The sequence below is a fragment of the Tiliqua scincoides genome, chromosome 4 (assembly GCF_035046505.1).
Source record: "Tiliqua scincoides isolate rTilSci1 chromosome 4, rTilSci1.hap2, whole genome shotgun sequence".
Lineage (NCBI taxonomy): Eukaryota > Metazoa > Chordata > Lepidosauria > Squamata > Scincidae > Tiliqua > Tiliqua scincoides.
In genome coordinates, this window is record NC_089824.1 from 63,491,139 (window position 1) to 63,504,316 (window position 13,178).

Genomic DNA, 13,178 nt, shown 5'->3' on the forward strand with positions numbered 1-13,178 from the left:
ATGAAATTGGGAAGTGCTAATATTAAGATCTGCAAAAATACATTTTTGGGGTTGATGATGGGCCTAATTAGCAGTGAGAGGAAACCATAGGTAGGCTGAGGTTCTCAATCTGAATAAGTTCATTCTCCCTCACTTGTGAAGATGGTTTCTAACTTTTTTTCCCCCTCAGAATGTCCCTTCTCCACCTTTTTGCCCATCCATCATCTGGCTAAACAGCTTCTTCCTTTGAATAAAATTTATCTGCTTGGGAGCAAACTGTGGCTCTTACTCATCAACTGACAAAGAAGCATTCAACTCTTCCTTGCTCACTGGAAAAAAAAAAAAACAACCCACAAAAACAAATCAGGCAGGAATACAGTGCTGGCACCAGGTTGTTTCAGGTCTTGGCAAAGTCTGCACTGTGTCTTCTACAATGCATTGGATAAAATGCCTATTGGCCAATGGGGAGTGTGGGAGGAGGAGTTGCCAGGTGAGTCTTTGATCCTAAGAGTCGTTTAATAACTCCTGCTTCTCCTGCTTTTCCCACTGGCCAATGAAAACATCCTCTAGAGACCCTGTGATGATACAGGAGAATGCTCCCTCATCTCTAGATGGGTGTGCTGTGCACATTAGTGGTGCAAGTGGAAAGATCATGATTCTTCCAGGTATGCTCTAAAACAGGGTCTCTCAAACTGTGGGTTGGAACCCACTAGGTAGGTCATAAACCAATTTCAGGTGGGTTGTGTAACATAAGAACAGCCCCACTGGATCAGGCCATAGGCCCATCTAGTCCAGCTTCCTGTATCTCACAGCGGCCCACCAAATGCCCCAGGAAGCACACCAGATAACAAGAGACCTCATCCTGGTGCCCTCCCTTGCATCTGGCATTCTGACATAACCCATTTCTAAAATCAGGTGGTTGCACATACACATCATGGCTTGTACCACATAATGGATTTTTCCTCCAGAAACTTGTCCAATCCCTTTTAAAGGCATCTAGGCTAGACGCCAGCACCACATCCTATGGCAAGGAGTTCCACAGACCGACCACACGCTGAGTAAAGAAATATTTTCTTTTGTCTGTCCTAACCCTCCCAACACTCAATTTTAGTGGATGTCCCCTGGTTCTGGTATTATGTGAGAGTGTAAAGAGCATCTCCCTATCCACTCTGTCCATCCCCTGCATAATTTTGTATGTCTCAATCATGTCCCCCCTCAGGCGTCTCTTTTCTAGGCTGAAGAGGCCCAAATGCCATAGCCTTTCCTCATAAGGAAGGTGCCCCAGCCCATTAATCATCTTAGTCGCTCTCTTTTGCACCTTTTCCATTTCCACTATGTCTTTTTTGAGATGCGGCGACCAGAACTGGACACAATACTCCAGGTGTGGCCTTACCATAGATTTGTACAACGGCATTATAATACTAGCCGTTTTGTTCTCAATACCCTTCCTAATGATCCCAAGCATAGAATTGGCCTTCTTCACTGCTGTCGCACATTGGGTCGATACTTTCATCGACCTGTCCACCACCACCCCAAGATCTCTCTCCTGATCTGTCACAGACAGCTCAGAACCCATCAGCCTATATCTAAATTTTTGATTTTTTGCCCCAATGTGCATGACTTTACACTTACTGACATTGAAGCGCATCTGCCATTTTGCTGCCCATTCTGCCAGTCTGGAGAGATCCTTCTGGAGCTCCTCGCAATCACTTCTGGTCTTCACCACTCGGAAAAGTTTGGTGTCTGGTCTTCACCACTCGGAAAAGTTTGGTATCATCTGCAAACTTAGCCACTTCACTGCTCAACCCTGTCTCCAGGTCATTTATGAAGAGGTTGAAAAGCACCTAGCTCAGCCACTATTGCCAATACAGAGCTGAAAATACAGGGTACAAAGCTGCTGGGCAGAGTGGGCTCCCAATGTGAGAGAGGCATGGTACTTAGCCCTGAACAGATGGGAAGATGGGGTGCTGGAAAGAGGGAAGGGCTGTGTGGTTGGAGAGGGATTCAAGTCTGTTTTCTGCCTTGATCTCCAAGCTGGAATGTTTGAATTTTCAGCTATGCAAAATAATAGCACAAGCACTCTGTGTAATGGGCCCTCTGGCTGATCATAGCTTAGGTTTGAAGCCTAAACTGATTATGTCAGATCTGGCCATGACATCACTTCCAGGTTAACGACATCACTTCTGGTGGGTCTTGACAGTTTGTCATTCTAAAAAATGGGTCCCCATGCTAAAATGTTTGAGAACCACTGTTCTAAAACATATGTAACCTGTGCACACAAGGGAAATTAATTATATGTGCAGGGTCCAAATGTAGTGGCACATGGTACTACTCAGGTGAATAGCATGAAATGAAGAGAAAGGCAAGAATACAGTTGCAACAAAACGTAGTTTTATGGTGGCAATAGAAGTACAATAATTGAGAGGGGAAATCAAAATGAAACTGCAATGAAATAGTCATACACAGACTCACAGACTCACAAAGACTTAAGCACCAGTGATTTCTAGGCAGGTGAAAAGAGAAAGAGAAATAAGGAAAAGTGGGGCATGTTGTGTTACAAAATTGAGGAGGAAAAAAAGGAGTAGAAGCAGGACATTAGAATCAAATCAGTAACGGGGAAAAGGGATTGAGGTTTAGGGGGTTATGTGATAATGGCATAGAAAGAGAAAAGTGAAAGACTGGCGAAGAGAGAAAAAAGAAGTAAGTAAGCACCAAAAGGTCCAGCCCCAACATGAGAATGTCACTAGGTTCATTGTCTGAATCAGGGTAGCAAGCAAGGAGTAACCCCCTTATTAGACCACCAAACACTTCACTTGTGCAGTGGAGAATCACTGTCTGGTTGCTTTATAACCACTGTTCCAAGCCTTTCAGTTGAAGAATGAACAAGAAGTGAGGATCGTCCTTGGAGTGCGTGACAGCTCATTTAAGGGGAACTGTGTGTTGGAAGCCTGTAGCTAATCTCTAGGGGCCCAAATCCTATTTAGCTCTCAAGCATTGATGTAGCCATGCCAATGGGGTGTGTGCTGCATCCTGTGTTGACAGGGCAGTTACAGAGGCCTCCTCAAGGTAATCGGACACTTGATCCCTTATCTTGGGCCTGTGTTGCACATGCATTGGTGCTGGAAAGCTGGGTCCTTAGGTCTCTTTCTTAAATGATTAAAGATACTTCAAGAAGTTCTGGGTTCCAAAGCACACTAGCACCAAAGGAGAAAGGGACAGAAACATGAAGAAACACTGGCATCTTTTTGCCTGCACACAACATATAGAAGACAGAAGTTTGGAAGCCAGTGGCCAGGGGTTCAAAGGCCAACCTGTCTGTATCTGCTGAGATGTGACCTGTATAGTTGTATGGCTCATGAGACTTATTTACAAGACCCAGCAACCTCCTGATTCAAAGTTGGGGGAGAAGGCAGAAATGGACCAGATGACAGGCAAACCCAGGGTGGCTAGGCAGTAACCTCAGCTAGTTCCAGAAAGGGAACAAACCAAGAGATGTGAGATTTCTTTCTTAGCGAAGGTTTCATGGAAGGCCGCTCAGCAGGTATTTGACCTGCAGCTTGCAGAAGTGCTCAGAGGAAGGGTGCAGAGAAGAATGGGAAAAGGCAAGAAAAAGAACAGAGGACCATATTTTGGAAGCACTTGCCACTTTTTTCCTGGGAACTGTGTGTCCCCATCCATGCACTTTTAAAATGTTCTACCATTTTGATTGAAATCATGGAGTTACTGATTCCAACATTAATATGTTTTGATGGTCCTGAAATATGGTCACATGATACTGAATCTTTCAGAATACCAGAATAACATATTAACATCCAATCTGAACAGCAAGGCATTATCAAGCCTATCTCCTTCCCAAGGCATTATGCAGTATTCATCTTTTAGAAATAGATAGCTTTACTCCACATGTGGGGAATTAAAGACTATTATTATTCCTTTGTTCTAGGTAGAGGCATACACTGTGCTTAACACCATTAGATCTGTATTAACTTGCTTTGCTATGCTTTAGTTTTTACATTTTCAGTGAAAATTCTGAGAGCACAGGATTTTTTAAAATGGAAAAGCTCCACATGTGGGGAATTAAAGACAAGTGTTATTATTCCTAAGTTTTATTCAGTGTAGGAGATTATGCTGTGGCTAACACCATTAGATCGGAATTGACTCACCCTGCTAAGTTTTCAATTCTTACACTGCAGTAAAAATCCTGAAAGTACAGGTTGCTTAAAAATAAAAAGCTTGGCGAAAGGAAAAGAATATGCTAAATTTAGTTTAGCACCATTTGAGATTGTGCGAAACAATATTTAGGGCTGCCAAGATATGTGAAGTGGGACCTTTAGTGTGAACAATAGCCCAATCCTAAGCTGAATGGGGCTGTCGTGGTGCCAGAAATGGCTGCCATAGTATCCAGTACGCCCTGGGCGGCTGCCGCCAGCTCCTCGGGAGAAGGGGACTTGTCCCCTTCCCCCAGGTAAGGGAAGTATCCCTGCAATAGGGTTACTTGATTCTGCGGCAGCTCTTCTATGGCGATTCTGTGGCAGCAGATTCAAGGAGTCCTGTGTTGAGCCGCAAGGCCTGACGTGGGGCTCAGGCTCTGGTGAAGCTGAGCTCCCCTCGTCCTGCCCCCCACCCCACTCACTCTCACCACCACACCGCATCCCTGCCCTTTCCCTATCCTCCCCACCTCCTCCGCCCCAGAACACCTCCTTCCCACCTCCCCCTTGCCTCCACTCATGTCTCCGCTGCCCAGCAGTCCAGATGAGTGCTAGGGGTAGACTGCCAGTCTCCCATTGACGCTGGCCCAGTGCAAGCTCGTGCTGGGCCAGCTCTGGTGCTTGGCTGGTGCTAACCCTCGCAAACACGCTTTACGGCATGTTTGCTTTGGTGTGCACTGGTGCTAAGCCAGCGTGCCAAGCTCAGGACTGGGGTCTTAAGGCCTGGTCCAGGGCTGTGTGTGCTGGCTTACTGCCAACACACACGGTCACAAATGTGCTATAAGGCACATTTGCAAGCCTTACTGTGGGCCTCGCGCCTAAGTTAGCCCACTGCAAGCCCGCGCTGGGCCAGCTCCCATGCTGGGCCTCCGTTTTGCTGCCCAGTGGCTTGCCCAAACCACCAGGCAGTGGAGAGGTGAGTGGAGGCAGGGGGAGAGGGAAGGAGGTCTTCAGGGGCAAGGGGAGGTGGGGGAGGGTGGGGTGGAGGTGTGGCAGGGGAAGGAGTGAGGTGGGAAGGGGGCAGGACCGGTGGAACTCAGCTCCACTGGATCCTGAGCACTGTGTCAGGCTGCATGGCCTGACACAGGACTCCTTGATTCTGCACAAGCTCAAGAGCTGTCACAGAATTAAGTAGCCCCATTGCGGGGTAGTTTCCTTACCCAGGGGAAGGGGACTTTTGTCCCCTTCCCCTGAGTGGCTGCCATGGGTTGCCCAGTATGCTTTGGATGCTGTGGTAGCCATTTTGGTGCCATGGCAGCCTTGCATGCCAGGCATCTCATGATCCAAGTAAACATGCATAGGATCAGTCTGCAGAAATATATTTCAGAAAGACGCCATTTCTTTCTTCCTTAAGTTAAGCCCATACAGATTTGAAAAACCCCGTTTCCTACACTTCTACACAATATGTTTTTCGAATTGGTTAAAAGATGAAGTGGATGAAAGGCACTTTGCATTTAGAAAGAAAGGCTACATTTGCAGGATTATTTGGGAAAGAAAGTCAGGATCGATACGTTCCATACTTTGTGAATAGTAGCACATAATATCATAGGCATGGGATATGAAATTAGGCTTGCTGTATTACCAAACATGCTGGGTTTGAAAGTGGTCTACCCAGTGCCTAATTTCTCTCGTTGCTGGACTACCTGCAAAATACTTTTGATTTTAAAACTACTCAAAACCCTAAAGCGTTGTGTGACAGTGCAGGAAGCAGGCGTGCCAGTGGGGAGGTTGGAGCCTTTCTGCATGCACTGGTGCACAGAGGCCCACTGGAGAAGATAACCCCAGCACAGGGGTGAAATGGGGAGAGGGAGGATGGAGATGGGGTTGAACGGGGTGAGGGGAGGGCAATACAGGGAGATGTGGTCAGGGTGGGCAGATCAAGTCTCAGAGAGGGTGGGTTCAGCGGCGGTGATAGCACACACTGAATCCCTACCCTCTTCCTGGGTCTGATCTGCCAGTACGGATCAGTGTGGACTTGCACCAGCAATATTGCTGGCACAGGTCTGAGTTGACCTATTGCGCCTGCAGGGGCTCATCTTGGGGCAAGGGGATAAATGTCACTTTACCCCTAGGAGAACTCCAGCAGCCAGAAATTCCCCACAGGATGCAGTGCAGCCCATGTTGGTACCGCTGCTTTGCCGCCCAGGGATTTATGTTGGATTTAGCTGGGAGTTGCTTTGTGTGTGTGGAAGGGGGTGTTATATTCCATGATTAGCATTTACGATGACAATAGTGCCAAAACTGCTTTTTAGCATATGCTTAGGGTATCTTCACAATATTACACTATTATTATACAATACATTATGCAGTTATGTTATACAAATATATCATATAGTAGAGAGCATATTTCAGTACTGCAAATTGGGAGGAGGGGCAGTAGTCTGCTGTTTACATGATGGCTATGACGGTATTGCTGGGGTAGTGGTCAGGAAGAGAAACAAAGCAACTGGACAACACAAACACCACAATAGGCATAATATGAAAATTAGACTGACTGGATTTGCTAAGCTGGAGTATGGCAACCATATATAAAAGAGCCTGTAGAGTTCTGTAAGGAAACTTACAATGGTTGACAAAGCATTCTGGGTAAATAAATGCTACCTTTGATACGCATTATTTTCTGGGATGGGTTGTAGGCCTGTTCCTTACGTTGGAATCCAGCAGCATGTGATCTCATATAAATGTAAACCCCTTGTCAAGAAAACGCAATACATGGCATGTCACAGCCCATCCGTGGGTGCAATTATACTCTGGTCTGTTGCCTTGCATTAAGAAAAAACTGGAGTTATGCCATTGAACTGATGTTGGAAACTGATAGTCATCAAGGTAGTTAGTTATAGGCTCATTCAGTGGACTGAAAACACCAGCACAAAGGCTGGTAAGTAGCCTATTAAAAAGTTGTAAAAAGCCCATTCTTAGAGTCACTTTGTCAAACAACTAAAAATAGAGAATTTAATGATATCATACATTTGTTTCAGATTACTCACTTGTTTTATGTAGTTACTAGCAGTTTCATTTTCACATTCATAGCAGAATGTGAGTCATAATCTGGTAAGTTCCTCATTTATTTCCACCATTTACCGCCCAAACCCATTATAAACTTTGATTATGCTCAAACCAATCATAAAGAACTGCTGAAACAATAGCATTAAGACTCACATTGACTCAAATATCAAACACTTGATGCAATTTCATGGTTAATTCCAAATGCATTATTACTCATAAATAGTTGCAGTTAAATGGGATTATGTAAGATTTTTGGCTGAATGGTTTCATTCTGACTAATACAGAATCATTTAGGAATATTCATGATCAACATTTTAAGATGATGGAATGGTGTTGATTGTCAAAAAGAATAAGTAGCAGAAAACACATAAACAAAGACCAAGCAACTCAGAGCCCAAGCCTAAGCATGTCTACTCAGGAGTAAGTTCCATTATAGTCAGTGGTGCTTACTCCCCAGTAAGTGATAGAATTACAGCCACACTGCCTTCCTGCTCTTGTCCCTTTGGAATATCCATATGGCTTGTACAAAAGTATCAACATAGAATGTCTAGTCGCAATGTTAAGAAATGCAATCACAGGCATCCATTTTGTTTTTTAAATGTGCCCAAATTTTGGTAGCATCATGGCATATCTACTTTAATGCCACAGAGACACAGTTTTGAGAATCCACTGAGTTAGACTGTACATGAATATTTATATCTTACCTAGACACTACAGCTTGCTATACATAATTATGTGAATACAATTTAAGACCACTGTGTAAATTAGATGTTCTGGGTCACAGACGGTTGCTTCAATGAAGTTGCTTCAGCAGTTGTGTCAGTTGGTCATGACAGTTGCTTCATGAAGCATCTGTGTGTGGGGAACAGATTTCACCTGTATGCATTTGTCGTGCCAGGGGAGCAACACCAATGATGTGTGGAAAAATGCCTGCTTTCAGCAACCTGATGGAGTCCCTGAAATGGAACTGAAAAGGACAATCATCTTCACATCGCGGATAATCATGTTGGTATCAGAAGTGCTTCTGAGTGCCAGTTAACATGTTCAAAACATATGTTGTGAAACCCTCCTGGGACTGCAGAAGTTCAGAATACAGGTAGTGGAATCACATGCTTGCATGCTCTCCATTCTGGCTTTGCTTCCTGGTGGAAAGCTTGTCAGGGGAAGTGTTCTATAGATACTCCAAGTGTCCCTATTTGCTAGGTGGCACAATCCCTCTTTGCTGGAACATTTCCCAGTAAGTTACTGTCTTGCGGAAGCTTGTTAAAATATTGCAGAAATGTGAGTGCACAATGTACTAGACTCCCTATTCTTGAGGCTTCCACCTCCCCTCATTTGTCTAGATCTGTGGTTTCCAAAGCTTTTAGTACCATGACCCACTTCTAATCACCTTTCTGGTCCAAAAAGGGCTCTGCCCCCTCTTGGCGCCACACACTTGCTGCCTCGCCACTCCCATGTTCTGCCCTCCCCCATTACCCATCTGGGGGAAAGACAATTCTCACAAATTCCTCCCCTGTACTTTCCACAGAAGCACTCTTAAGTTGATACCCAAAAACTCACCCCAGGGGGCCCAGCTGCCTCATGGAGAGGAATATGGTGTGCAAGCAAACTTTGAACCTCTAAGACCTCTGCCAGATTCAATCGTACATGTGTGCTGCTGCTGATGAAAGATCATCATAGAATTACAGTACTTCCAGATAAGATGGGACAATAAGAAAGAACTACAAGTCTTAGAGTGCAATGGCTGAGGAAATTGCAGGAACTTATTATTCCACTAAACACGCTGGGATGTGTATTTGGAAAAACTAAAGCTCTTCTAAAGGTCCTCTGGGTTTGCAACTCACCAGAAATTGGTGACTCACCAGAAATTGGCTGGTGGGTCATGACCCACAGTTTGGGGGCTTCTAGTCTAAAAGTTAAATTTTGAGGGGATAGCTGATGAGTAGAACACACATGGATGATCAGTAGGAATCATCTGCTGCAGGGATGGGCAGATTTCTAGGAGCTACTTTTTATTCTTTTAGCAGTCTTGCTAGTTACCATTGCAAAATGGCAGCTTGGGAAGCAGAACTATACCACAAAATGGTGTCTTGGGAAAGTGGAAATAGTCACAAAATGGTGGCTTGGAAGTGGAAGGAATCACAAAATGGTAGCTTGTACAATTATTTTAATTTTGGTGATTCTTACGCATACAAAAACTCTGCTCAATATTTCACCCTTGGTTCAAACCAGACTTGGTTCTGGGAGCTGGAGAGGACCAGGTCTGAGGAGAGAGGGGCAGGGGAACAAAATCCCCAGGATTCCTGAGGAGTTGACCACGACAAAACAAACTATACAGTACAAAATACCTTTGAGTACCTCAGTATCCAGTACCTATCCAAGGCTGCATTTCCACTACAGCTTGAATCCAATTTCCAGTAGCAGATCTGCCCTCATTGAGACCCAGGGTAGGTCCACGACATGCTGCTCCCTCCACCAGGATACTTACCCAGACATAACAGAGCCTCACACAAGGCTTGGCACTGATCAAGAAGCCTTCTGAGGATTTCCCCACTGTTCTCAACAATACTTCTGGTTTCCCTACAAAACCAGAAGTATTGCTTAAAACAGTGGGAGAAGCCTCAAAAGGCTTCTTGATCACTGCCGAGCACCGCAAGGAGTCTTGCTTGCCTGCAGAAGAGCTCAGACGGGCAGGTGATGTGGCAAGCAGAGGCAGCAGCGGCAGGGGTGAACTGTTATGGATGGTTTATTAACACACCCTGCTTTAGAAGCCAATGCAAGGTAGACTATTGCCATGTAAAAAATGCCATGTACAACATAGAGAGAACTATGTAATGGCTGGGTGCTCACCTATGCGTGTTGAAGGCAGATAAGAGAATCCTCTGTAAAATATTAGAGGCAGGGAATGAGTCTATTGGAGGGTCCGCCTGTCTCCACGGAGCCTGAACCCTACTCACCCCTGCAGTGGTATCATCTGATGCACCATCAGTGGACAGTTGGGTGTGCCAGCAGGGGGGAGTATTGCAAGTTTTTGCTGGAGGAATATCAGCAATACCTCCACTGACTGAGGGGTATTAAATCTAATAGAGGGCCAGCCTGGACAATACTTCTGAAGGGGTATGGTTCCAGAAGAGCTATAGAACTTGACTTTTCCCCAGAATTTGTTACTGAGTAAAGTCCCACCCAGCACTCATCATTTTATCACTTAGGCAGAGGCCCAATCACTCCTTGAAACCATCAACACTGCAGTGACCCCTCAACCTTCTACAGTAGTTCCATCTGCATGGAGTGCAGCTAATTTTGTCTGTAGAATGAATATTTTAAGTATCTATTCTAATATTGTATTGTAAATAGTACCGGGAACATAACTACATCAGGGTTACTGTTAAAAAAACTAGAATTTGTTTTTGCTGGATGAGCAGGAATAGAAAGGCAGTTTATATTACTTATAAATCCAATAGCTAGTAAAGTGAATTTTTTTTTATCAAAGTGCATTTCTTTCCTTCCCTAAAAACTGTTCCATTAGCATTTGATATCCAGGCCGTTTTTTATTTGCACAAAGGTGTTTTTTGTTTTTTTTTTAAATCCCTTCCAGTTAATAAGGTATTTTGAGATGATGCCTTTCGAATTCTGGTTCTTCAGTGTTAAACAGGTTCTGCAAAATGTCAAAGTCTTTAGTTTATCTGCCATCTGTAATTGTTTTGGATGTCCCAAATATGGCTAAATGTGACCTTTTCTGTATGTATAAAAAGTGGCTAAGCAACATTTTCAAGGTTGCTTTTCAGGACAAAAAAAAAAGAGGACATTTGTCCCCTTCGCCCAAGTCAGGGAAGCAACTCCACAACGAAGTCACGCAACTGTGCGTCGGCTATTTAGTCACATCCAGAATAAGGATGCCTTCATGGCCTGTCTATTGGCTCACATCTTGCCTATAGCCCTCAGTTCAAGATACAGAGAGCCAGGGCTTTTTTTCTAATGGAACGCGGGGGGATGGAGTTCCGGCACCTCTTTGCAGGGGCCCCTCCCCTTCGGTGGCATTCTGGGGGAGAGCAAAACAGAGGCATTCGCTGGGTGGGTGCTGGGGGTGCAGGGTGGGCGGGCGCCTGGCCCCTGCCTGACCGCACAATGACCCCCTCCTGCCCCCATCCCCAAGCTCTCACCTGAGCCCAGCCCGCCTCCCCTCCCCCCGCACTCTGCTTCCCTGCGCAGCTTCCAAGCCAGTGGAGGGCGCAGGGGACATGCACCGATGCTGAGGAGGAGGACGGACAGCCAGCCAGCCAGGGAGACGGGCTGAGGCACCCACGGAATGCCCAGGTACTGGCTTGGCGGAGGAGGAGGGGAAGGAAGCTGGCTGGTGCAGCCCCCGTGCCAATCTGCAGCACGAGCCTAGGCATGTCTACTCAGAAGTAAGTCTCATTGTGCTCAATGGGGCTTGCTCCTGGGAAAGGGTGCATAGCCTTGCAGCCTGAGAGCCCAAGCCTATGCATGTCTACTCAGAAGTAAGTTCCATTGCGTTCAATGGGGCTTACTCCTGGGAAAGTGTCATTGCCTTGCAGCCTGAGTAGACAGGCAGAGGAAGGGCTCTGAGGCTGCAGTCCTCTCCACACTTTCCTAGGAGGAAGCCCCACTGCCTCTAGTGGGACTGACTTCTGAGTAGACAGCCATAGGCTTTGGCTCTGAGGCTGCAGTCCTCTCCACACTTTCCTGGGAGGAAGCCCCATTGACTCTAATGGGACTGACTTCTGAGGAGACAGGCACAGGATTGGGCCCTGAGGCTGCCATCCTATCCACAGTAAGCCCCATTCACTAAAGTGGACTTCTGAGTAGACATGCATAGGATTAGGCTGCAATCCTAGGCACTTTCCTGGGAGTAAGCTCCATTGACTAGAACGAGACTTACTTCAGAGTAGACATACCTAGGATTGGGCTCTTAATCCTGGCAGAGATATATATCTGCACCCATTTTCACATGCTAAGGGCAGGTGAAAAGGGATCTACATGTGTACAACATGCTGTCCAGCTTTGCCAGAGATCCTCCTCATCCTTCCCCCACAAGCATGCCCTCCGCCAGCCAGCGTTTGCAGCTCCCCTCCAGCAATGCACAGCAGCTGCTCATGGCAGCAGAGAACATACAATTGCATGCTAGGCGCCTTCCCAAAGACACTCCCAAAGAGTATTCTGATACCTGAATTAAACCATATTTAATCGCTTGTTTGCAAACGTAGCTGTTTCTATGTGCACCTATGGACCCCTCTCCATAAGAATTCCTTTCTTGTTCTTACTCCCACAGTTGCTTAGAGTAATTTTACTACATGGAACTCATGTAAGCCATTTTTTGGAATCCATTGACTGCTTCCTCTCCTCATAGTGCCACACTACATACTACACACTACAAGTGCACCTGTACAGTATTTTTCCCCATGTGTAGAAGAAGTAGCTAGGGGGAAGGGGATGTGGAGATTGACAGCCCAATCCTATGCATGTCTACTCAGAAGTAAGTTCATCTTTAGGGGGGAAGCACATAAAAAATATTTTATTTCTCCAATAAAAAATGGTTTAAAAATAAATAAATAAATAAATAAATAAATAAATAAATAAATAAATAAATAAATAAATGATTAACAAGTTGTGAGTTCCTGCACCTTTTCTTCTACAAAAAAAGCACTGCAGAGAGCTACTATTAGTAATGGCTAGAGGTGTCCTTTTTTTTGGATTTTTTTTCAGATTTTGTTTTTTGACAAAATGAGAAGAGCAGAAAGCAGTGTTATCTGTTTTCATTTTATTATCACCAAAAATAACACCGCCTTTAGTTAGGCATTTCACTGTGGCTTGGACCTTAGGAACCTCTTTCCCCTATATTTCCATTTTCCTACCTACTTCCTTCTTCCCTGCATCCCAAAACCCTTGTTTCTTTTTGCCAGGTTCTTCTGGGAAACTCATCTGTTCTGCCAAGCTCCTGTTCTGAGCTTTGCCTAAAGAACTTAT